The sequence below is a fragment of the Pogona vitticeps genome, chromosome 6 (genome assembly GCF_051106095.1).
Source record: "Pogona vitticeps strain Pit_001003342236 chromosome 6, PviZW2.1, whole genome shotgun sequence".
Lineage (NCBI taxonomy): Eukaryota > Metazoa > Chordata > Lepidosauria > Squamata > Agamidae > Pogona > Pogona vitticeps.
Genome location: NC_135788.1, coordinates 25,407,657 through 25,431,125, shown reverse-complemented (window position 1 = coordinate 25,431,125; position 23,469 = coordinate 25,407,657). Strand labels below are relative to the sequence as shown.

Below are 23,469 nucleotides of genomic sequence, written 5' to 3'. Positions count from 1 at the left end.
GAAAGAACTGGGCATGTTTAGCCTTGAGAAAAGAAGTCGGAAGGGAGATATAATAGCATTTTTCAAATACTGAAAAAGTTGTCATACAGAAGAGGGGCGGGATCTGTTTTTGATCATCCCTGAATGCAGGGCACACAACAATGGGCTCAAGTTACAGGAAGCCAGATTTTGTTTGAATATCAGGAAAACGTGATATTCAAGTAAGATATCCTAACTGTTAGAGCAGTACAGCAATGAAACCAACTACCTCAAGAGGTGGTGAGTGCTCCAACACTGGAGGCATTCAAAAGAAATTTAGACAACCACCTGGCAGATATTCTTTGATTTATATTCCTCCATTGAGCAGAGGCTTGGACTCCGTGGTCTTACAGGAACCTTCCAACTTCATTATTCTATAATTCTATGTCTCCCAGTGCCCAGTCACTTCCACATTTACTGGGAATGGCTGAATATGACACCGATCGTTTTTTGTTTCCCAGTCTACTTAAAGGAGCTTCCAAATGAAGCAGCAACCAACTCTTGTCTCTTCCCCAACAAGCCAGAGAGAAAGCTACTGCCAGGTCCAGATGTCACGCTAAACAAACCATGAACCAAAAGTCCGAGGTTCTTCAGACCTTTGCAGTTCCCAGTTTCAGCTGGTTGTTGTACTAGTCACTCTAGCCCTACACTAGGACCTCCAGTTTGAGAAATGAGATCCGTGTTTCTGTATGTGACATGCTCTCTCAGAAGTCCTATATAGGCAGAAGAGAAGGAGAAACGGGGAGGGATACAGTGCCACAGTACTATCAGAACAGCAGCCATGTTATTCTGTGGCAGTCAGAACAACCAGAACACTTGTGACACCTTAAAGTCTAAGGGCTGAATCCAATTAGTCATGCATAGGATTAAATCACCAGCTGAAGGAAATGCATATTTCCTGCCCTTGCAGGGAAACAACTACTTTAGATATGTAAGTGAAGTCTGATCTGTATCTCAGTGCTCAGTCACAAAACTGAAGCAAGTTAATTTGCAAAAACTAAAATTAAAAAAGCAGATTGAAACAAGTTCATTAGGATAAGCATATGTCTTTTGTCTCTTAAGGGAGCTCTGCTTCTAATAAAATGCCAGCTCTAGCATCTAATATTACCCTTGGCCTCCAGGAAATTAGTTCTAGTGAATTTATTTTCACTAATATACATCACAAAGTGTATTTGAGAGTATCTATTACCTTTTGAGTGAGCACTCCAAAGACTTTTCTAAAAAAAACTCTACCACAAGTCACCTTTACTCTATCAAGGTGGAATGAAAGAAACAAACAAACAACAAAATAAGAGTTTTTAAGTGGAAGAGAAATATCTGGCCATCTGAGTCTTTTTTAATTAAAATTTGTTTCACTTATTTCATGCTAATGTAAAGTTTAAAATAGAAGGGAAGGAAGGAAGGAACAAAGGAAGGAACGAAGGAAGGAACGAAGGAACGAATGAAGGAACGAACAAACGAACGAACAAACAAACAAACAAACTTCCAGAGGAGATGAGAATATGTCAGAAAATTTTTATTTTATCTAGATGAAATGGACAAAGGGTTTCAAACTGTCTAAGACAGTAGGATTGGGTAGGTAGTGAGATTCTCTGCAGTCTGCTTTGCACACATTCCAATGACAGTGGGGAGGAGACACATAGATGGCAATGTCCCAAAAGAAAAATATCCTTGTTGGTTGAGGAAACTGTTACCGTACATTAGTTTATTTGGCTAGTGATCTTCATGGAACTAGGAGTAAACAATAGGGCTGTTCTGATACATGTCACTGCCTAAGGCAAGGGGCAGGATCCAATCGCCTCCTCATTCATTCAACACACACAAACCAACAGTAGCAGCAGCTGAATTTAATTTCATCCTTGTTGACAAGATAGGCTCTCGTACCTTTTTTTATACCTTTAACTTCCACCCCAAGTAAACAAAATAGATAAAGAATACATGTTTCGAGTAAGGTGTGTGTAGGATTATCTGTAATTTCCTAGCTTTGGCAAATATACTGTACCTTCAGTCTTAACCTTTTGCTTGAGTCAACTTTTTCTCCGTGTGGAGCCTCATATATCTCTTTCTTGGAGCCCCATATATCTCTGATGGTACATTCTGATTAGCTTTGGTTTAGTCAGACTCCCACCCATAGGTCTACCTGGAAAAGGGTGTACCTGTATCTGTAAGGCTGTACCTGGGAAGTCAGCTTATAGTGCCTTACCATTTGATATATTTGACCCATTTGCTTTGAGAAATGCTCTTACAATAAGCCTGCTGTTGCTTGTCCACGATGTTGTGGATGATTAATGGAAAACATGTTACTATAATTACATTTGGACCAAATCATATTAAGAATAACTAATGTTCACATCAGGAAGGCCATCTTCATTAAAAAATGTAAGTGCTAAAAAAGGGCTCTTTTTTGTTTTGTTTCTAGATGCCAACAGAGGAATGGAGAAGATTACTGGCTTCATGCTGATCAATTATCATTAAGGGCACCATTTTCTATTTTAAGGCAATTTCTTTCTCCTCCATTGTTTGCTTTCAATGCACAGACTGCAATTTCCAACATACTGTTTGGTTCTGCCACATTTAAATTGATATTCTTACCACGAGGGGGCTTTTTTCAAGTTTTGTACTGTTTTAATGCTACACTGATTTTCTATCCGATTCTTGTCCCTTCTAGCCTTTTTGGCTGCTTTTGTCATTTTACATAAGAACAATGCAAAGGAGGAGGAAGAGGAAGCAGCATTTAACATTGGATCCAAGGGTTCCCCTTTTCCATAATAGGGAAATTTTTCAGAAAGCTTTTCCATTGGAGGACAGGAAGCTCTGGATCCAATGTGCTAAAGAATGCAAAAATTATACCCTTAAGTGTGCTCCAGTCCATACGGACATGTCTGTATGGGCTCAAGTTCCTATCTCCAGTATGACTACAGTGCCCCTCTTATGGGGGCGAGGGGAATTACAGCCTTCTTTTTCCTCCACAAGGTGCTGGTTGCATTTCAGCACATATACCCAACCATGTGACCAGGGTCATGCTCAGGAATGGATCCATCATCTCATTAATAACCAGCAATTTGCAGCTGCTCTTATGCTCATGTTCTTACGCAAGCATGACTTGGCAATATGTTTCAGGCCTACAAAGCCTGGCAAGGATCTATGAACAGAAGAATCAGAAGATGTGCACACATATGTCCTTGTTTCATGCTCCAAGTGTTCCATCTCCTCTCGAGAGCTATTCTCAGAGAGAAATAAGATACAGGGATTACAAAGATGAGATGGCTACAGAGAACATTCTGCTGAGAACATTTTGGACAAAATGTTATGGGATATCTTGTTGGGCAATTAGATTTTGCTATTGTGCTAAAGAGGACCGAATTGTGGGGTATCAAATGTCCAACTTCTGTCTCCACAACCAGAGACCTAAACCACTGAGCTATCCAGCAGTTCTTAATCTCCCTTTCTCCAAGGGTAGTAATCACCATATTTTTCCGTGTATAAAATGATACTTTTTCCTAGAATAATTAAAGAAAAAATTGAGGGTTGTTTTATACATGGAAGTAAGGACAGGGAGGGATCAAAGCGCTTTGATTCCTGCTTTCCCTCTCCACGTTTTGGAAAGAAAATGGAGGGGGAAAGTGATTCCTGCTTTCCCCATACATTTTCATTGAAAAAAGCAGCTTTCCCCCTTCACATTCTGCAAAGAAAATGGAGGGGGAAAGCATTGTGCAGTAGGTCTCTGCCATGGAAAGACACTCCGAGCTGTTTAGTGTTCTTTGTACAATGTCTCCCTTTGGGTCACCAGCAGGTCATTAAAACTCATCGTACTTAGAATTCAATCCTCAATATCCGTTCTAACCTCTGTTTTAGAAGCTATGTTGCAATGGTCCAGGCAAACGAACCATCCAATTTAAGACTGCTGTGACACAAATAAAGTCCAATTAATAGCTCCAAAAGGTAACTATATCTCTGAGAAAAGGTGAATCCATCCACCCCAATTGAATGCACAGTTCATATAAGAATAATTTCATACAACCCAGATGTATACATTTGTATGAATTGGCATGAAGATGATGCTACGGCCAAAATTCTATTGCTTAGCCTAGGAAATTGCAACAGACCCATTGAATCAATTGGGATTGCATGAGTCAATGTCTCCATAAGACCTATTGATTCAGTCTTAAAAATAGTACTTGGCATCTATGGTATAAGCAAGCATAAAATAATAAAATAACAGTAATAAGATAATAAAATAAGCATTCTAAAAAGTATGAAGATGTGAAATTAACTTGAAGAACTTGTAAGTTCTGACTTTCCATGGTATTGATTCAAATGGGCCTACTCTAAGTACAATTAACTATGGTCAGCAACAGAATTTTGGCCTATATCAGTGGTCCCCAACCTTGGGCCTCCAGATGTTCTTGGACTTCAACTCCCAGAAATCCTGGCCAGCAGAGGTGGTGGTGAAAGCCTCTGGAAGTTGTAGTCTAAGAACATCTGGAGGCCCAAGGTTAGGGACCACTGTCCTATATGATACAGATAATACTTCATTAGAAGCAGAAATCCCATGAGTGAGAAAAGGCCTCTGATTGTCCTAGCACATTCTTTCTTATCTCTTTTGTCTTGCACAATAGCTTGCTATGATTTTTGACTAGTCATTGGGAAGTAAAAATGGGCTTCATTCCCAAGTCTAATTGCTCAGACATGAAGCTGGATGGAATCAGAATCAGCTTCCGATAACAGTCTTATTTGATGCACTACTGACACTCTATGATACTCAGGCTCAAGTATCACCTTGCACAATGCATTTTAAAAGCAATACATTTGTACCCACACCTCTAAAAAGATGCACGTAGTTCTCATACCTGAGCAAGGAGCTTATGGTGGACTATATGCATCTGATCACACTAAACTTTCCGCATTTGGCAAGAAGTTCATGAGTCCAAACTTGGTTCCCCCACTGTTACAGTTCCTTTCTAATAAGCACAGACACCTATGTGCAAAAGTAGCATGCAAATCTGTTATCAGCATTTAAGAATAGTAAAGGTAAAGGTTCCCCTTGACATTTAGTCCAGTTGTATCCGACTCTAGGGCACGGTGCTCATCTCTGTTTCCAAGACGTAGAGCCAGCGTTTGTCTGTAAACAGTTTCCACGGTCACGTGGCCAGCACGGCTATACACGGAACGCTGTTTATCTTCCCACCAAGAAGCTACCTATTTATCTACTTGCATTTTAACATGCTTTCGGATAGGGATGGGCAAATTATTAATTTTGCTTTCTCCTATATCTGTTATTTTTTTTAAAGAAAACGTTCTATGTTATTTTATCATCAATACAAGGTCACCAGTGCATACAGTTGAATTTTTCCAAAACCATTTGAAATGAAATTCTCCTCCATTAGTACTGGCCAAATTCAATAGCCATTCCCAGAATCAATATGCTGCATGGCACCTGTCTGTCATGTCATTTTTAAAGATGAGGAACTTTTCTGGGGGTGGGCAGAGGCCAGTCACCAAAACCCACATAGTTGAATATAATTAATAATAATTACATGTTGTCAAGTCGATTCTGACTCATGACAACCCTTCTCAAGGATTTCTAAGTAGTGAACAATCAGAAGTGGTTTATAACTCCCTTCTTCTGGGAGGCACCTTAGGATACTGTAACCTGCCCAGGCCTACACAGGCTGCTGCTTCTCCTGGGAAGCACAGTAAGGAATTGAATTCCCAGTCTCTGGCTCTCTGGCTCCCCAGCCAGATACCTGAACTATCTAGCTCAGGGGTGTCCAACCTTTCACCTTCCCTGGGCCACATTAGAAGATAAAAATTTGGTTTGGGCTGCACATACATTTGGTTTGGACCGCATGGGGGGGCAGCCCTAGCCATCCTCCGCAGCCCCGCTCCAAGCACGCTTACCGGCAGCTGTGATCTCAGACAGCAGAGGCTGCCAGTTTCGACTCCGGCAGCTTTATGGGGCCGGGAGGGGGTCCACCTATTGACGGGGACGGCGCAATGCAGTCACGCACCCCCCATCCCCTCCCCTCCCCCTCCTTCCTTCCTTCCCTCTCTCCCCCTCTACTGTTGTGACATGCCCCAGCCACATTCCGGCCGCAAGCGCCAGCAGTGTAACTTGAAACTTTGGAATTTCTTTAAAAATAAAAAATTGCACTGGGCCGCATTACGAGCTAATCTGGGCCGCATGCAGCCCTTGGGCCGCGGGTTGGACATGCCTGATCTAGCTGAACTGATTGAATATCCTGTGATTCCAGTTCACACTTTTAAGATTTAAGCATTCAAAGGCCTGGGCCTTCTGCAAGATTCTGTCACTTTCAATATCGACATACATTTACAAATAAATAAATAAATAATCTCAAGGTCTTCTTTACACAGGAAGAATTTTACAAAAGGCTGGTAAATTCTAATTAAAGAGAAAGCTGGAATTAAATCCTCATCTACTTTTGGAACATGAAGACAAGAACAGAAATTGGAACAGCTAAACGATTTCGATCACAGAGGAAAACAGCTTTAAAATGTAAATGTGTTTTCAGTTATAGTTTTGTGTTCTTTCTCAATGGAAGCTTGCTTATCTGCTTGGAAAGAATCTATGGAGAGAGAAAAAACTTCCATATATTTTCCAATATTGTTTAATTAATATAGCTTTGTTGTTTCCAATAATCTAAAGGGAATGAAAAAGAAAAAAGAAAATTGCCTTTATGTTATTCAGAAACTCAATCTCTTTTCAGTAACTGAGGTATTGCTGGAAGTGACACCAAGTGTTCTTTATGTATTTAGGCAAATGCAACAGAACAGAGAATTGCTCTGTACCTCCCAGTGAAAACAAGGGGAAAAGCAGCTGCATAAACTGAATCTGCAGAATTACAAGCCCTTACTAGAATTCAGGAAATGAGCACAGAGGACGACCACAATGTGTGTGTATGGGGGAATCAGATGCCAAAATTAAAATTCCCTCCTTCATAGGCAACATAAGAAACACAGTCATAAAAATTTAACTTTTCACATATGAACAAACCTTTGGCAAGTAGGAAAATTGCATTACTGGTGCAATGAGCCTGACAGCTCATAAAGAGGAAGCAAATTTTCTGTGAAAAACTTCTGTAGTTTTCCACAGAACTTCGTTTCCAATAACCTCTCCCAACTTGGAAAGGATGTCTTGTTTTGTACATAAAACACCTGTTTATCTGCTGTGACCTTTTAAAACACAGAGTTTCTCTGAGAGAGAGATATTAATATAGAGACTATGGCTGAAATTCAGTAGTCAGATTCAACTAGAGTAGGCCCTTTGAATCAATGGAACTTACAGACAAGTTGATTTATCAAATTCCCACTGATTCAATGGGCCTACTCGAACTGCCACTGACTACTGGATTTCAACCTATGTGCTCTTATTTTTCAACGAGTCACCTCTATCGATCTGTTTTACCATGTACAGTTATAGCAAAAACAAAAACTAAAAACACCACAGCTGTCCCGCCTTAAAGATTACCAAATGTATTTCAACATGAGCTTTTGTGAACTACAATCCATTCTCTTTTGTGTGACTGAGAAAGTTAATTGTAATCCATGAACACTCACAGTGAAATATATCTGTCAATCTTTAATGTGCTACTGTTCTTTTCAATTTGTTCTTTATTATGCTGTAGATACTCGTAACAAGCATGTGCCAATAAATCAATACTGACTTATGGTGACCCTTTCCAGGGTTTTCTAGTTAGACAACAAAAGTTGTTTAATAATTCCCTTCTTCTGGGGGTATCTTGGCACTGTGCAGCTTACCCAAGGCCACATAAGCTGGCTTTATTTGCAGAAGTCATTCATAAAAACAACAGGTACTTCCGAAAGTATTGGGCAAAAGATATTGCTACTGTCTAGAAAACCACAAACATGTTTAATTTTCCCAGTGGGAATTTAAGTTGAACTATCCTGCCGTTTAACCACCACCGACATAATTGCGCTAGTCAGAAACTATTATTGTTTTGTGCCATCCTGGCATTAAAAGATTTTAATGACAACAGCCTTTTCTGTCTTGTTGTGTATTCTAGAGGTTGCCTGGACATTATTTATTTTGTGGTGTAACTCATTATGCATTTACTCTTAAAGAATTTGCATCATTCATTGAAAATAATCAGGAGACAATAATAACAAATGTTATATTATGTGCTAGCAAGTGATATCCAACTTACATTGACCTGAACAGGATTCTCAAGGTAAGTGAGATATTTAAGGAATGGCTTCACCGGTGCTACCTCTCTACTTAGTTTCCATGTTTGAGTGGGGATTTGAAGCCAGCTTTCCTGAGTCCTGTATCCGTTATACTACACCAGGAATAGTATACTTACAGGAAGTAAATAGTTTTGTGAATATGAGCCTACATCTGCACATCACCTTGAATGATTTTGTGTGAGCAATTGCCACTTGTGCAGACACAAAAAAAAACTATTCTATTGAATCATGATTATTCATATAATTATTTGCAGGAACCCCTTTCCTCCAACTGCAGAAAAAAACTTAACACTGCCGTACTAAAGGCAGGAAGCTAGGAAACTACAGCAAATGGTTACCAAAGAAGCCAGAATATGAAACATGTAAACAAAACGATGGACCAAGGCATGAAAATATTTTTGATTTTAATTCTAAAGCATATTTTTAACTTTTTTTGGTATTTGCTTTCAGAGAAGCTGGAAAGATATGGAAGAATATGCCCATACTGAGAGAAATGCTCAGCCACAAATGATTTTTACTATATTGTAATTTATATGCTTGCCAAAGTACGTTGTTCAGATTTTTAAAGACTATTCAGTTTAATTGTTCTTCAAATAATTAATTTAGGTTTTAATCTTACATCCACTTATCTGTGAGTAAGTGCTGCTGAACTCAATAAGATTTGCATCTGAGTCTTACAAAGCCCTAATGATTTGGATCCAAGATATCTCAAAGACGGTAGTTCCTATTGCGAACCTGCTCTGGTGATAAGATCATCAGGAAAGGCCTTTCTCTCAGTCCCACCTCCTTCACAGGTGCGTTTGCTGGGTTCATGGGAGAGGGCCATCTCTGTTGTTTCTCCCAGAATTTGGAACTCCCTCTCACAGGAAGCCAGACTGCCCCCATCCTTGTGGTCCTTCTGCTAGCAGGCAAAGACCTTTTTCTTCAGGCAAGCTTTCCCTCAGAGACTGGCTTGCCTAAGTGGGATTTGTAAATCGTTATGCATTACTGCTTTGAACGTGTTTTTAGTATTGCTTTTGTTTGTCATTTCTCAGAGCAGCATTTGTTTGTTCCTTTTTAATATTTGTATGCTTACTGAAGTTAGCTTTTAATGTTGTCTTTTAATGATGTAAGCTTGGGTCCTTTTTAAGGAGAAAGGCAGGATAAAAATATTTTAAATAAATAATAAATAAACATACTAACACATATACATCAGCTACATTTTTAATTGTGTAGCACAAACTAAACTGGCACGTCATTTACCTGGAATTATTTGTTGGTAAACACAGCTATCATTTTTGTGGAAATGAGTCTAAATGGAAAGCTCTTGACTTTTCCAAAAGTATCCTCGTTTTATTTGTGAAATATGTCACTTTTGATACTGCATTTTGGAAACGATAATTGGGTTTTAGAAGAAGTAGCTGTGCTAGTCTGCACTAGCATATATGGCAAAAACAAAAAAAAAATTAAAATACATATTTTGGGTTTTTTGTTTTTGCCTGAATTCTTAATAAGATGCAAGTGCTGTAATTGTGCTGGTTTTTTTGCTCTTCAGGTAATTCCTTTCCAGATAATACTTTAAAACAAATGCTTGTTTTAAAGGCACAATAATAAAAGAGAACCCATTATTCAATGTACAAATGCAGAGCAGAGATTTTAAAAGATTAGTATTTAAAAAATGCTTGCAATATAATTGTTAAGATAATGTCAAAATCATTTCTATCATTAATTCCCAAGATTTGCTATTGATGATTTCTCTTTTCCTGTGCAAAGAATGACGTCTCCTTACTAACTTCCTAAACATATGTCCAAGGTGTAGTATTAAGAAAGGAATTTATATTATATTAACAACTTAATGTGTTACAATTAATCAGCAGAAAAAAGACAAAACCTTCATTACCAAGTCAATTCATTCTAACCCAGAATAGTTATCTAGTCATATTCTATTCCTCTTACGCATTGCATTCCACACAAATGAAAAAATCAAGCAGATGTTTCCTACTTTTGACATAAATCTGCCAGATTTTGGACATTAAAAAAAAACACCAAATGTAGTCTTACGATCACTTGAGATTGCAATGTGCAGCAGGCTGTGGAAAATAAGAATTATCTCCTAGACTTCAGTCCAGTAAACACACTTAATAATAAACATTTCCTAAGAATAGAACACTCAGAAGTTTTCTTCTTCTGGGGACACCCTGGGACTCTGCAACGTGCCCGAGGCTACACAGGCAGGCTCTTCTCCTGGGAGGTACAGCAGGGAAGTGAACTCTTCCGTCTTAGCAATGGTCAGTAACCACTGTGACAGTAGCTTTAAATAGCTGGGTGCAATGGGAATTACTCCCTAGTATACAGTCTAGGGATAATTCTTACTTTCCACAGACTGCTGCACGAATATATTATTGCCACCTGGGCTGACTGTAAGATTACATTTTAAAAAAATAGATATGAGATCTGCCAGTTTTACATCAAAATTAGGAAACAGCTGCTTGATTTTTCCCCCTGTGTGACGAATGCATGTTTAACAGGAGCAGAATATTTTGCATATGCATAACATTAGCTTTAGACAATAGAGTTTAATGGGAATTACTCCTCAATGAAGATATTTATTAGGGAGTACTTCCCATTGAACTCCATTGCCTGATCGCCAGTAAAGGAGAGAATTTGTTTTCTCCTCCCCTGTTCCTGTGACACTCCACATTCCCTGAATACCACGTCCAGCTTCCCCCCCCCCGGGGCCTTGGGAACAAGCTTGTGGGTGCATGGGAGGGGAGGCTTGCAGAATGGACTACCCTCCCCAGCTTCTATTGGCAGAACCAGTTCCAGCATTGGACCCCAGCCCTCCAGCTGGATGCTGTCCTATGAGACTATCTTCTGCATAAACGGGCACAGAATTCGGCTGCATGTTGTTTCAAAATGCTGATGTACCACAGATAACTGAGGGTCTTTTCAAGTGTTTCCCCTTAAATGTGGGGCTCCGCGCTGATCTTAACAATATTTTCCATGACATCCACATGATATTCCTCATATCTTATTTTTTAAGGATTTATTTCATTAATTCTTCCACCTTTTTTTTTTTACCATTTTATAGTGGTGGTGAAGTTTATTGCTACAGTTAGTTTACATAGACCAGAATCCTTTCTATCACACACAAATGCAAAGTCACAGAAGCCATAGCTAACTGAGGAGGCATGTGATTCCTTTCTTCAGACGCCATGCCTGCCAGGTCCCCTTCAACCATGTTGACCTTCATAACAAAGGAACCAGTAGTTTACATAACAACTATTCAAATTGTCAATACAGCTAACATCCCACAATGAGGTTTGAACAAAACAACTCTTTCTTTAGGACTCACTGTCCTGTTTCTCTACTAATGTTTCAATGTCCTTTTTAGAATTCAGGGACAATAGCCCCAACTTTCTTTGGGATGTAATAGGGGTATCACAAAGCTGCGACAGGGGGCGCCACAACAGGGAAGACTTCAATAGCTCCACTGGATATAGATGGCAAGTTCGTTTCTCCTCCCTCTTGGACTATCCTGAGAAAGAAGGGTTTAGTAAACCCTTTCCTGAGTCTTGGGCCAGGATACTGCAGCCACTTCAAACTCTCCTAGGAAAATAAGTTCCTGTGCCCTATGATACTTCTCCTGCCTCTCTCATTCTCCCAAATATGAAGCCAACCACAGGGGTTGGACAGAACACGTCACTGCTTCTACCTCAGGAACACTAAAAGTTACTGGCTCCCCAGTCCAGGGGTCTTCTTGAACTATCTCTTCCCATTCTTCAATGAGGTTAGGTTCCTCTTGCTTCCTTATCTCTACCAGGTTCAGTTCCACTACCTTTTCTGTCACATCCTTCCTCTCCTCTCCATCATCCTCCCCAGTTCTCATTTTTTTTCACATTCCTCTAGCCTTTGCTTATCTTCCTCCAGTGGTTGCTCTTCGTTTCGTTTAGTCGTTTAGTCGTGTCCAACTCTTCCTGTCCCCATGGACCAGAGCACGCCAGGCCCTCCTGTCTTCCACTGCCTCCCGGAGTTGTGTCAAATTCATGTTGGTTGCTTCGCAGACACTATCCAGCCATCTCATCCTCAGTCGTCCCCTTCTCCTCTTGCCATCGCACGTTCCTAACATCAAGGTTTTTTCCAAGGAGTCTTCTCTTCTCATGAGATGGCCAAAGTACTGGAGCCTCAGCTTCAGGATCTGTCCTTCCAGTGAGCACTTCACTTCCTGCATTTTCTCCCTTCCGATCCATCTCCCTTCCCTATTTCTCCATCCTCTGCTGTCTCATCCAATATAATTAATGTCTCCCCCCCCCCAATCAATGTGTGAACCTGAGGTTGGGAATTCTCGTGTCAGTGGGGAGAAGCATGATGTCCTGTCAACAGGGGCCATGTGCCAGGCACCTCATCAGTTAGCTGGAGTGGCTTTTATAATTTCGCTTCCGCACAATAATGAAAAGCAACAGATTTCTTGTTTGGTGACTTAGTTAGCCCTATTTTTTAAGAATGCAGCTTGTAGCTTTTACAGTCTTTCTTGCAAGGCTGAATTAAGGGGAAGTTTAACTTTTCAGTGACTGCAATAGCTACCAGGCTCACTTGCTCCCCATTTGTTTTGTTCATAAACAAAAACAAGCATTAAATGTCATCTTGTCTGGCATGCCAGGGATGCAAAAGCAATTAACAGCAACGGAGGGCAGAAAAAGAATGACAAATGAAAAATGCCTTTGAGCCTCTAGTTATAATATTTACATTTATACATAATAATTTATATTCCATCCCCACATTCTAATAGAACTGACCTTTTTTGGCATAATGCTTGAGCACCTCTAATGTCTGCCATTTGGCTTAAGATTTCAGGAATGTTTTTATGCTTTCTTTACAGACTGAAAAAGAAATAAAAATCTGCTTTTGCCAAAACTACTCTACTTTGTTACATGTTGGAATGTAACCTTTTCACTTGAAGGGAACACTGTAGTGCAAGAAAACACTCCTTTTTTAGAATGCAGAAAAAGTGTCTCCTTTCAGCATGTCTTCCAATTCTGGAAGTATGTTCTGGTACCCCTTCTTTGCTATGGACAACTCACAACTAAAAACTTGTATGTGTTATGTACAACTGCCAAACACACCATTTATTTTTAAAATAGAGATAACTAGTAATAACTGTTTTAATTGCCTATGCAGACCTCCTCTCTTCCATAATCCACATATTTCTATTTACATCCTTGGAGTGAATTCTCTCATCTGTAGAAATTACTACAATTTACATATGGCCGTTGGGCTTGACTGAAATTAATGCATCACCAACTGTCAAAATGGATCTGCCTTCCCGGAAGGAATATTAATATTTACTTCATAACTGTATTAAGTGCAAAAAAAAGGGATGGTACAGCAGGAAGCATATAAAATTATGTCTATCCCTAATTTATATACTCATCACACACACAAACAGAGAAAGTACTTTATTTTAAGTACATTTCATCTCAGTGTCTCTCTATCTGGCAAATGAATTTGCTTGTGTGAGAACTAGAATAATACTGCAGTCCACTGTGGCCAGTTTAGCAACATGAGACATGAAAAGTAAAGTCAACTCATCAACTGAATTGCGATTGCAACACAGCAAAGAGTTTGTCAATCTAGAAAAAGAAATTCTTTGATGCAGTTTCTGGTTTTAAGCGGTTTTTAACCAGTAATCCTATTTGACCTGTCAAGATAAGCTTAGAAGTCCTCTACACACCATCAGCATTTTCATAAAGTGGAAACTTGGAAGTAATTTAATTTGTCAAACACCCCCATTGCAGTGTAACCATTTCTCAAAAGTGCGCCACTGGGAAGGACTGCCAATTCCTCACTGTAAGTCAACCAATGCACCAATCCTGGGGAGAACGGTAGCACTGCCATGCACCACTCTTTTTAGGTATCTATCAGGGAGATGGAGGCAGTCTGGTATAGTGAACAGAGTTCCAGAGTGTGACTCAGGAGACTTAGGTGTGACTAGATAGCCTGGGCTGGACTGAACTTTAAAAAAAAAGTCACTGTGATGTACAGGGTGTCATTTGGGATGACCCTTGCCTCCACACACAAGGATTGGGTATGGTAATGCATACCATAGACACCATGTCTGAAGCAACCCTGTTTAATCCATTCCTTTTTAAATTGGAATTTATTAGAAAGAACGCAAAAGAACTCTTTTCATGTCCTCTCTGTGGGAAAGCTGCCTTTCCCTTGCTTACACACACAGACACACAGAGACACATTTGTAAGTGGCATGTAATTGAATTGTCTGCCCTCAAAACACCCTATTCTGAAGCCATAATGGTCAAAGGTGAAAAAAGTGATGAGAAATAAATGCTTGCAAGAACACCGTGCCCTTAGCTAAGGACAGGACACTCTGATTTTTGGTGGGTTGCTGTCTCCTTAACACGCATCACAGAGTTATAATTTCATAATACTCTTCTTATAAAGCAAGGGTAGAAAGTTGTGTGCCCTTTACGCGCTTTAGATAACGAGCTTACAATCCTGACCATTGGTGTTGGCTTGACTGATAGGAAGGCACGCCAGGTGTTGCTGCTACAGAGAAGTAGAAAAGGGAGGGATCAGAGGGGCTGGCATCTAGAGCATTTAAGAAAAAGAGATTTAAGTGTCATTGCTTGCAAACAAGATAGAAACATGCCGTGCTATAAGGAAAGTTATACTTGGGTGTGATCGGCATAGACCTAGAAACATCTTCAAAGCATTTGCTTTGTACATTTCGTAGGCTTTGTGGACAGTAATATCCCATGCTGCATGCAGTTCGTATGACTCAACATGTAGCTTAATAAACAAATCTCACTTTTGTAAATTTTAAATATGCATCACATTTGGAAGATAACATTTAAATTATGCTAAAACATGAGCAATTCCTCCTTGCAAAAAAAAAAACCCTACACAAAAACAGATTGAGTGAAGGAGAAACATTACTTTACAGCTACCCATTTGATTCGTTCTACTGTGTACATTCTGTTAATGGAAAATGTATTGTTAACCATAAATGCTCAGAGTACTTGGCACAACATCTGTACTGTACAATTAACCCTCTTTGCTTCTCAAGGATGCTGTGCCTCTACAGCTGTAGCCACTGTCAAAAGGATGCTGTCTATAAACTGAGAGACAAACAAGTGCTTCCCTGCCCTTGCTAACAGTAGACAAAATGGGAACGTAGAAAGGCGCTCTGTTGGGGGGCAAAGTGTTCAAGCTTCCCTTTCCCATGCCATGGCTCTGACCTGGTTCTTCCTCCTCAGCTATTTATCAAAGAAAATTCCATCCCAAAAGGAAAAGCTATATGACAAATGTATCCTGTCTAGTATGGCCCATAATTCCTGCCAAGGTCATTAAGACTTCCTATCTAGTAACCATATTTATGAGTGGATTAAGCCTCTATCAGGAACCAGTGGCATTCCACCTTCCCAGAGGAAGGTCAAGTGGAGTCCTCCTTCTCTCTGTAACGACCACTATTTGTCCATATCAGCTGAGATTATAGTTTGAACAGCAGAATTCATAGTAGATCATTTCATGAAATAGGCAAATAATTGGGTTAAGGGGGATCTTGCCATGGCCATCCACAGCAATCCACTTCTGCTTTCTTTAATAAATCAGAATGTCTGTGAAAATCATGCAAAAGTCTTTAATAAATGAGCTCCTCTGTTGAATTGTTGTTGTTTCTAGGTGGAGATATAGGCCTACTTGAAAGCTTCTAACCAGGAAGCTCTTGCAACCTCAACTTTGTTCTGGTAAAAAGCGATACTAAAAATAAACCATGCATTCAAAGGGGCAAAAATTCATTGAAAAAAGCACCCCAGGATTCAAACCCCTGCTCAACCATGGAAACGCACTGGGGGTGCAAAACTAGTAAAATGACTCCTTAAGTATCTCACTGGTGGGGAGCACTGTTTCTGTAATTTTTTGTATTTTATCAAATGTTTAAATGTTAGATATTTTATTTTTCTTATTTGCCCTTGTCTTAGTTTAATAAAATAATTTTTAAAAGTAAAAATCAAATCTCTCACTCACCTTGAAAGCCCAGTTAGGGTCATCATAAGTCCATTCCAACTTGACGGCACATAGCAACAATAAAATAATTCTGCCTCCTAAACTGTGGTTTGAAGTTGGCTTATTTCAACATACTATAGATGAGATAGTTGAGATTAATAACTGCTGTATTCAAGCAACACAGTAAACTATAAAACTGAAAATGGAAGTTAGCAAATATCTTTTTACAGCTGCACCAGAGGAGGAGGAGGAGGGAGTCCATAAATCCAAAGGTCAACTACACTTATTTTTGTAATACAATAAAAATGGTTCAGTACTACACGTGAAATGTCTGAAACACTCTTTAAGAGGTTTTTGAACTCTGTGACAAAGAGCACTTTCATGTGCTTTAGCATGAGTTAATAATGCTTTCAGGTAGTCAGCTGAGTGCAGAATTGTTCTCTCATTTTAAAGAAATAGTTCTGCTTGATATGGACTTCTCTCAAAGGAATACTGTATAAGTGCATAATCCAAAGGAAGATCTTTTAAGATTTACTAACAATAGCTTCTGCAAGAGAAGCGTGAGTGGTTCTCCAAACAGCATCTCCAGCTAAAGTACAGTTTGACTAACACAGATTATAGAATATTGTCTCCCTCACAGAAACTACACATTCAGCATCTAGTAAGCTCTTTCTGACATGCAAACTAGATGCCTCTGGCTTAAATCAGACATGGAATAGGCAGATGTGGAGGTTACAATCCTCAACAAATTAGCAAAAATATATAGCCATATATACACAACCTTCTCTGCTCCTCCATTTCAGTGCCTACAAAATGCGCAAATATGAGGAGCATCTTTCACCCCAACAACTGAATTCAACTTCACAAAATGTCAATGTCACAGTGGGCTACGTTCCATAGATGAGCAGAACTGAAGGGATGGAAACAAACAAAATCAGCACATTTAACACGTTGCTCTCTCCAAGAACGAAGCCTTAAAATAAGCTTTCTCAATTTTTTTATAAAAGCCTGTATAAATGATATAAGATAATGAGAACTAGACATGTGGAAACCCCAGAGGCTGTACTTAGAGCTTAGAGGGAACCATTCAATACCAGGGGTCTAAGACTCACCACTGGTGAGCTCAGGGCTTTCTTAAAAGCAGCAAGGGGGTGTAAGCCAGTGGTCCCCAACCTTTTCCAACCCACAGACTGGTTGGGGCGGGGTGCGCTCATGAGGGGCACACTCACGGGGGCGGGGCACCTGTTCGTGCGTGCGGGGGTGTGCGTGCAGAGTGGTGGAAGATCTGTCTCCGCGGCCCGGTCCTGCCAAGGCCATGGTGTAAGCACCTTGGCCACCTAACATAGTTTTCGCTGTTCCTCAGAGACTTTATTCATTAGAAGCAGCGAGCATAGAGTGTAGACTTGGCTGGCAGAGCTGGTTTTCCAAATCCTGTCTTTCCTAGATGGAGCTAAAGGTGACTCATGTTTACCGGCACCACACTTTTTATCCTCACAGCAAGCCTGTGAGGCAGGCTAATCTGGTAAAAGAGTAACTGATGCCAAAACCAAGAATAGCTTCATGGGCAAATGCGGATATGAAAAAAAGTCTTTTTAATCCTAGCAAAACACTACTCACTACGATTCTATCCAAAGCAGCTTGCTTCAAGGTCTAAATTTCATCCAGGAATCTACTGCAAATCAGTGTTTCTCAGATGTTGTGATCACAGCAACATCACACTTTCCAAAGGCACCCCCACCTAGAGTGTGCTGCTGGGATGTAATAACAAAGGCTTGTGTCAATGTGGCCACATCAGCACCTTTCCAGGAATGGGATCATTCTAATCAAGCCCAACCATTCCAAAGCAGCCCATACTACCTCACTCCCTGTAACTGCACCCTTACAGTAGTTGCCAATAAAAGACCAAGCCACTCGAAATACTTTGGATCAAAACAGGAATAACTTGCAATAATACATAGTTCCCACAAAAATCAGTTTCTCTCCCAGCTGCTATGAAGATTATGGCTAACCTCCATATTTGTAAAGATGGATAACATCACCAGCCTTAAGACCACAGAACTCCAAGAAGAGGACAGTTCCATCAACTAATGCATTTCTCCTGTTTGGAATCTGGAATCTTGAAAAACCTGGTTCATCATTTAGCAGAAAAGGCTTATGGACCTGAAACCATAAAGGAATAATTAAAATAAAGCTGAAATGTACTGTCTGTCACTTTTATCTTACAAGATCAGGGGAAACAGCTCTGTTACCTTCATGTTCAGGGAAGATAACACTAGCGGATAATGGTTTTAACCAATACTTGTAATGAACTTCCTCTGCAATGTATTGCTGTCTACAGGATGGTTCTTGGGTTCCAGCCAAAAAAAGTATTTTTCATGGCAAACTAGAGTTTAAACCAAAAAAAGATGATTAGAAGTTCAGGCATGTGTTCTATGACCCGCCCTTGGCAAAATTAAGAGTTACTAGGTGTTCTCACAGACCTGGAAAACATGCTAGAAAATATGCAGAAAAGGATAAAGGATCAAGGGCTTGGAATACCTTCTCAAATGTTAAAATGTTTGTGAATGTTTACTTTAGCACAAAAAAAGAGTTTCAGGCTTGTGGGGAAGACATAGTAGAGCAGAGGTGAAGAGGCATGTTTAGAGGAAGAATCCTCCTCACCTCTGCCTTCACAGGTCAGATTACATCAGAGGCATAGCTATACCCATGATATCATCATATCCCAAGCCAACAGGTCAGATGGAGCTTCTTCACCCAGCCCACAGAGCAAGAATCCAACTTCCCTTCTCTTTCTCCTTGTCCATGTTGGATCCAGCTTTAACTACCAGTCTAATCCAATGGCATCTAGTGAGTGGTGGGGTTTGCATTTCAGCACATCTGGAAAGTTCCAGCTTGAAAAAGCCAGCCCTGAACAAAGATAAGAACAGCCCTGCTTGATCAGGCCAAGGGCCCATCTAGTTCAGCTTCCTGTATCTCACAGTGGCTCCACAAGATGTCTCTGGGAGCACACGAGATAACTAGATACCTGTCTCTTGATACCCCTCCCCTGCATCTGGCATTTTGAAGTACTTTTGAGGTAAGCCTGGAGGTTATACATCTCCATCATGGCTTGTAACCTGTGATGGACTTTTCCTCCAGAAATCTGTCCAATCCCCTTTTAAAGGCATGTAGGCCAGATGCCATCACCACATCCTGTGGCAAGGAGTTCTAACAACATGCTGGGTAACAACATGCTGGGTAAAGAAATATTTTCTTTTGTCCTTACTCTCCCAACATTCAATTTCAGTGCATGTCCCCTGGTCCTAATATTGTGTGAGAGGGAAAAGAGCTTCCCTCTATCCACTCTATCCATCCCCTCCATCATTTCAAGCATCTCAGTCATGTCCCCCCCTCAGGTGCCTTTTCTCTAGACTAAAGAGCCCCAAACACTGTAGCCTTTCCTTATAAGGGAGGTGCCCCAGCCTAGTAATCATTTTACTTGCTCTGTTCTGCACCTGACAAAGCAGAACTTCAGACAATTGGACCCTGGCTGCTCTGGAGAGCCACAGCCAGCTGTTTCTCTGCTCCAACCATGCCACCACATGAAAACAGCTGGTGTGGGACTGCAGAGCCCACCAATGCCCTACTGTGGAGAGGGACATCCAGGATAACTACCATATTTCCCACCTGCAGCATTTCTAATAGTCAGCCAATGCTCAGTGAACCTTTCCTAAGTAGCGCTGAGGGCTTTCCAGGGAGGTCATGTTGTTCATGGCCCTAACATTCTACCTCACTTTGTGTAAGGGAATGACTGGCCCTGTGGCCTATTAGCTATTCTACACATTTGCTGCCATTTCCAGAAAATCCATCTGTCTCATTTGAACATGTAATCGGAATGCTGACAAGTATGATTTTAGGATAAAGTGGGAGATACACAGATGTAGACAATGGTTGGTTTTTGCTTCATTTTCTTATACTCTGGATAAAATCCTCTAAGATAAGGCCAGCCACACTATTTATAAACGTGTGCTGTGTCTGCAGGCTCAGGATATTTTGCTGCCAAAAACAAAGCAACAAATGACACTCCAGTCCCTCCCCAATGCAAATCAAGGTGCACAGTTCCCAAAGGAACCACTTTTGGGGGGGGGGCATGATATGGAATAGGCCATGATCACCTCTCCCACTCTCCGACAGTTAAAACAAGTTAGAATGGTGAATCCCTAATTTGTTAACCTTTCAAAATACCAACTGTATGCTACTTGGCACAGCTTCTTCTGCCTAAGGGTAGGACTGGTCTTAGCTGTCTTTCTGCATGCTCTTTGGAATTGCTACTCCCACTCAGAATAACTACAGCAGCAGAATTTCTCAGGACAAGGAAAAAATCTAACATCCATAATTCCCACCTCTCAAGAGGTGAGCAACAGAGTGGCCGCTAAATGCTGTTAGACCTCCACTCTAGCAGCAGCTAATGGGGGACATCATCTGAAGGGCAATTCCATGTATCCAGTTTTAAAGCAAAGAGTTCTATTGCTTTACAGTATCTCCTTTATAGTAATAGAAATACAGTAGGGGCATACACCCAATCATACAGGAACACATTGTTCACTAATGTACTATTTACCAAAACTATTGAGAAGGAGTCGGGAAACATAAGGTAATTAATAACTAAATGAAGAATGCTGAATATATTAGTTAATGCCATTTGATTAAATTATTTAATGTTCCTGATGAAATCAATTTCCTAAGGAACAAAGTACATCTTATTTTCAATAATAAGTGTAGCTTACTTTTTCCTTTGACCAAAAATTGGAACGTGTTTGTATTTCAGTGTTTTTTAGAGCTAGAGTCTGACCTTTCTCTTGGTGCAGCCTGGCATTCCATTTTAAAGGAGGGTTTGGTAGGGAGCATGGGCAAAGCCAAGATCCTGTGGACCCAACATCTCCCTCTCTTTTGGAGAGGTGACTCCCTCTGTGAAGAGTGAGGTTCGCAGCTTGGGGGTCCATCTGGATCTGGTGCTCACCATGGAAACCCAGGTGGCGTCAATAGTCCGCTCTGCCTATTTCCATCTGTGGCGGATTGCTCAACTGCGTCCCTATCTTGATGGCGGGGCCCTCAACACTCTGGTCCATGTGCTTGTAATCTCGAGGTTAGACCACTGTAATGCGGGCTACCTTTGAGTTTGATGCGGAAGCTTCAAATGGTGCAGAATGCGGTGGCCAGAGTCCTTAGTGGGATGAGAAAACATCAGCATATTTCTCCCACTCTGGCTGCCTTGCATTGGCTGCCCGTTCATTTCCGCATTGATTTCAAAGTGTTAATGATGACATATAAAGCCCTAAATGGTTTAGGACCTCAATACCTAGTGGAACACCTTTTCCCACCTAGATCTACCCAAATCATTCGCTATAGCCAGGACAGATAGCTGAGGGGCCTAACGCCGAGGGAGGCCCGGAAAGAAAGAACAAGAAACCGGGCCTTCTCAGCAGCGGCACCTCGACCCTGGAACAGTCTTCCTCCAGAGATCTGCCTGGCACCCTCGCTAGGTGTTTTCAAGAGCCAACTTAAGACCTGGCTCTTCAGGCAGGCCTTCCCTCCCGTCAATACTTGATTCTTATTTTCTATCTTAATTTTCTTTCTATATTTCTCCATCTTGAATGATACTAACATTATTGATTTAAGTTGTTGTTTAATTGTGTTATGATATTTTTATTGTAAGCCGCCCAGAGTAGACGTAGTCTAGATGGGCAGGATATAAATAAATAAATAAACAAACAAACAAATAAACAAACAAACAAACAAACAAACAAACAAACAAATCCTTTAATGCCATCTACATGCAGCTACCACAAGGTTGCTTCAAATAATTATGATTAATCTGCCTTTTTCTATGCCTTCCCATTGAGCTATCATGAAGAGAAGGCTCCTCCACAAATCTGAGCCACAGCTGGTCTGCGAAATTTCTCTGCCTGAAACAGAACGGTAAGGTAAAGTTGGCAATAATAAAATTAAACAATTTGCTCTCTTTTCATGATAGACCCCAAATCTGTTGCCTGAAGGCAGCTGCCACACTCTGAGTAGTTACAGGACTGGCCCTGGGTGAAATGGAAAAGTTACTTGGGGACTACAATCCCCAGCTATTTATCATGTTGACTGAGAGATTTGGGGAGTTGTAGTCTTTAAAAAAACCGTTTCAAGCTTAGACGCTAGGCATCTTTCAAAGCAGTCCAAAAAGTAACATTTCTATCATTAAAGCTCTGCAGACTGGATTAGTGTTTCATAACACTAACAAGCTGTACGTCTGCACAAATCTATTTGCCACTCTTTTAATTTACTAGTTGAAATCCTGTTGCTCAGCATAGTAAATTACACTAGCACATATGCACTGAATCAGTGGAGATTCAGTGACTCAACTCGTTTGTAAGTTCTATTGCTTCAAATGGGCTTACTCTTGTTGCAACTTAACTAGGCTCATTTGAATCAATGGAACTTACAGAGGAGTAAGAGGGTCACCAAATCCCTACTGAGGGCATGTCTACACTGTCTCTTTTGCAGGAGGCTGGTGCAAGCTAAATAGGGTTGCTTGGGGTGAGGCGGAGGAGCAATATGCCATGGTGCAATCCTTGTATCGAACTGGCATATCTGAGCTCAAGTGACCCTATTTGATTCGGCTCCCTCTGTTCAGAAGTCACTTAATAAGTAAGCCACTTCAGGATATCTGCAAATTGAACACTTCCCCTGCTCCAAGTGATTTTAAAAAATCTGGTAGACTATTGCTGTGGTGCTTCATCACTTTCAAAAAAAGAAAATAATAATATTTTGCTTTGTCTAAAAGGCCAGTCAAGAAACTGCCCACAACTGAATTCATGGATTCAGTAGTGAGTAGTTTCTTGACCCGTCCTTTAAGACAGGGATCCCCAAACTTTTCAGTATGAGGGCCACATCATATATTTTGCACATATTCAAGGGTCAAAGGAGGGAAGGAGAACCCAATCCCCCACCCCCATTTTCTTTGCAAAGACAGCAGAGGTGGGAGATCACTTAGATCAGGCTTCACTCCTCTTCCTCTCTCCTCTTGTGCATAGGAAGAGGAGGGAAAGGGGACCCAAGTAATCCACCACACCCACTGTAATTGCAAAGACAACAGGTATGGGGGGGTCGCTTGGGTCTCCTTTCCCTCCTCTTCCTATGCTCAGGCCAGATAAAAAGGCAAGGCGGGGCAGAAGTGGCCCAAGGGCCATAGTTTGG

The 23,469-nt window shown here is 40.7% G+C and overlaps 1 long non-coding RNA gene across 1 annotated transcript in view; it reads right to left on the bottom strand.

The window, feature by feature from the left end:
- The window catches only part of LOC140708126 (uncharacterized), a 29,240-nt gene extending 12,115 nt beyond the window's left edge, over positions 1 to 17,125 (bottom strand). Inside the window, exon 1 of the long non-coding RNA XR_012088280.2 lies at positions 16,267 to 17,125. This is a non-coding gene — a long non-coding RNA (uncharacterized LOC140708126). The remainder of the gene's footprint in view (positions 1 to 16,266) is intronic.
- Positions 17,126 to 23,469: the final 6,344 nt, after the last annotated feature.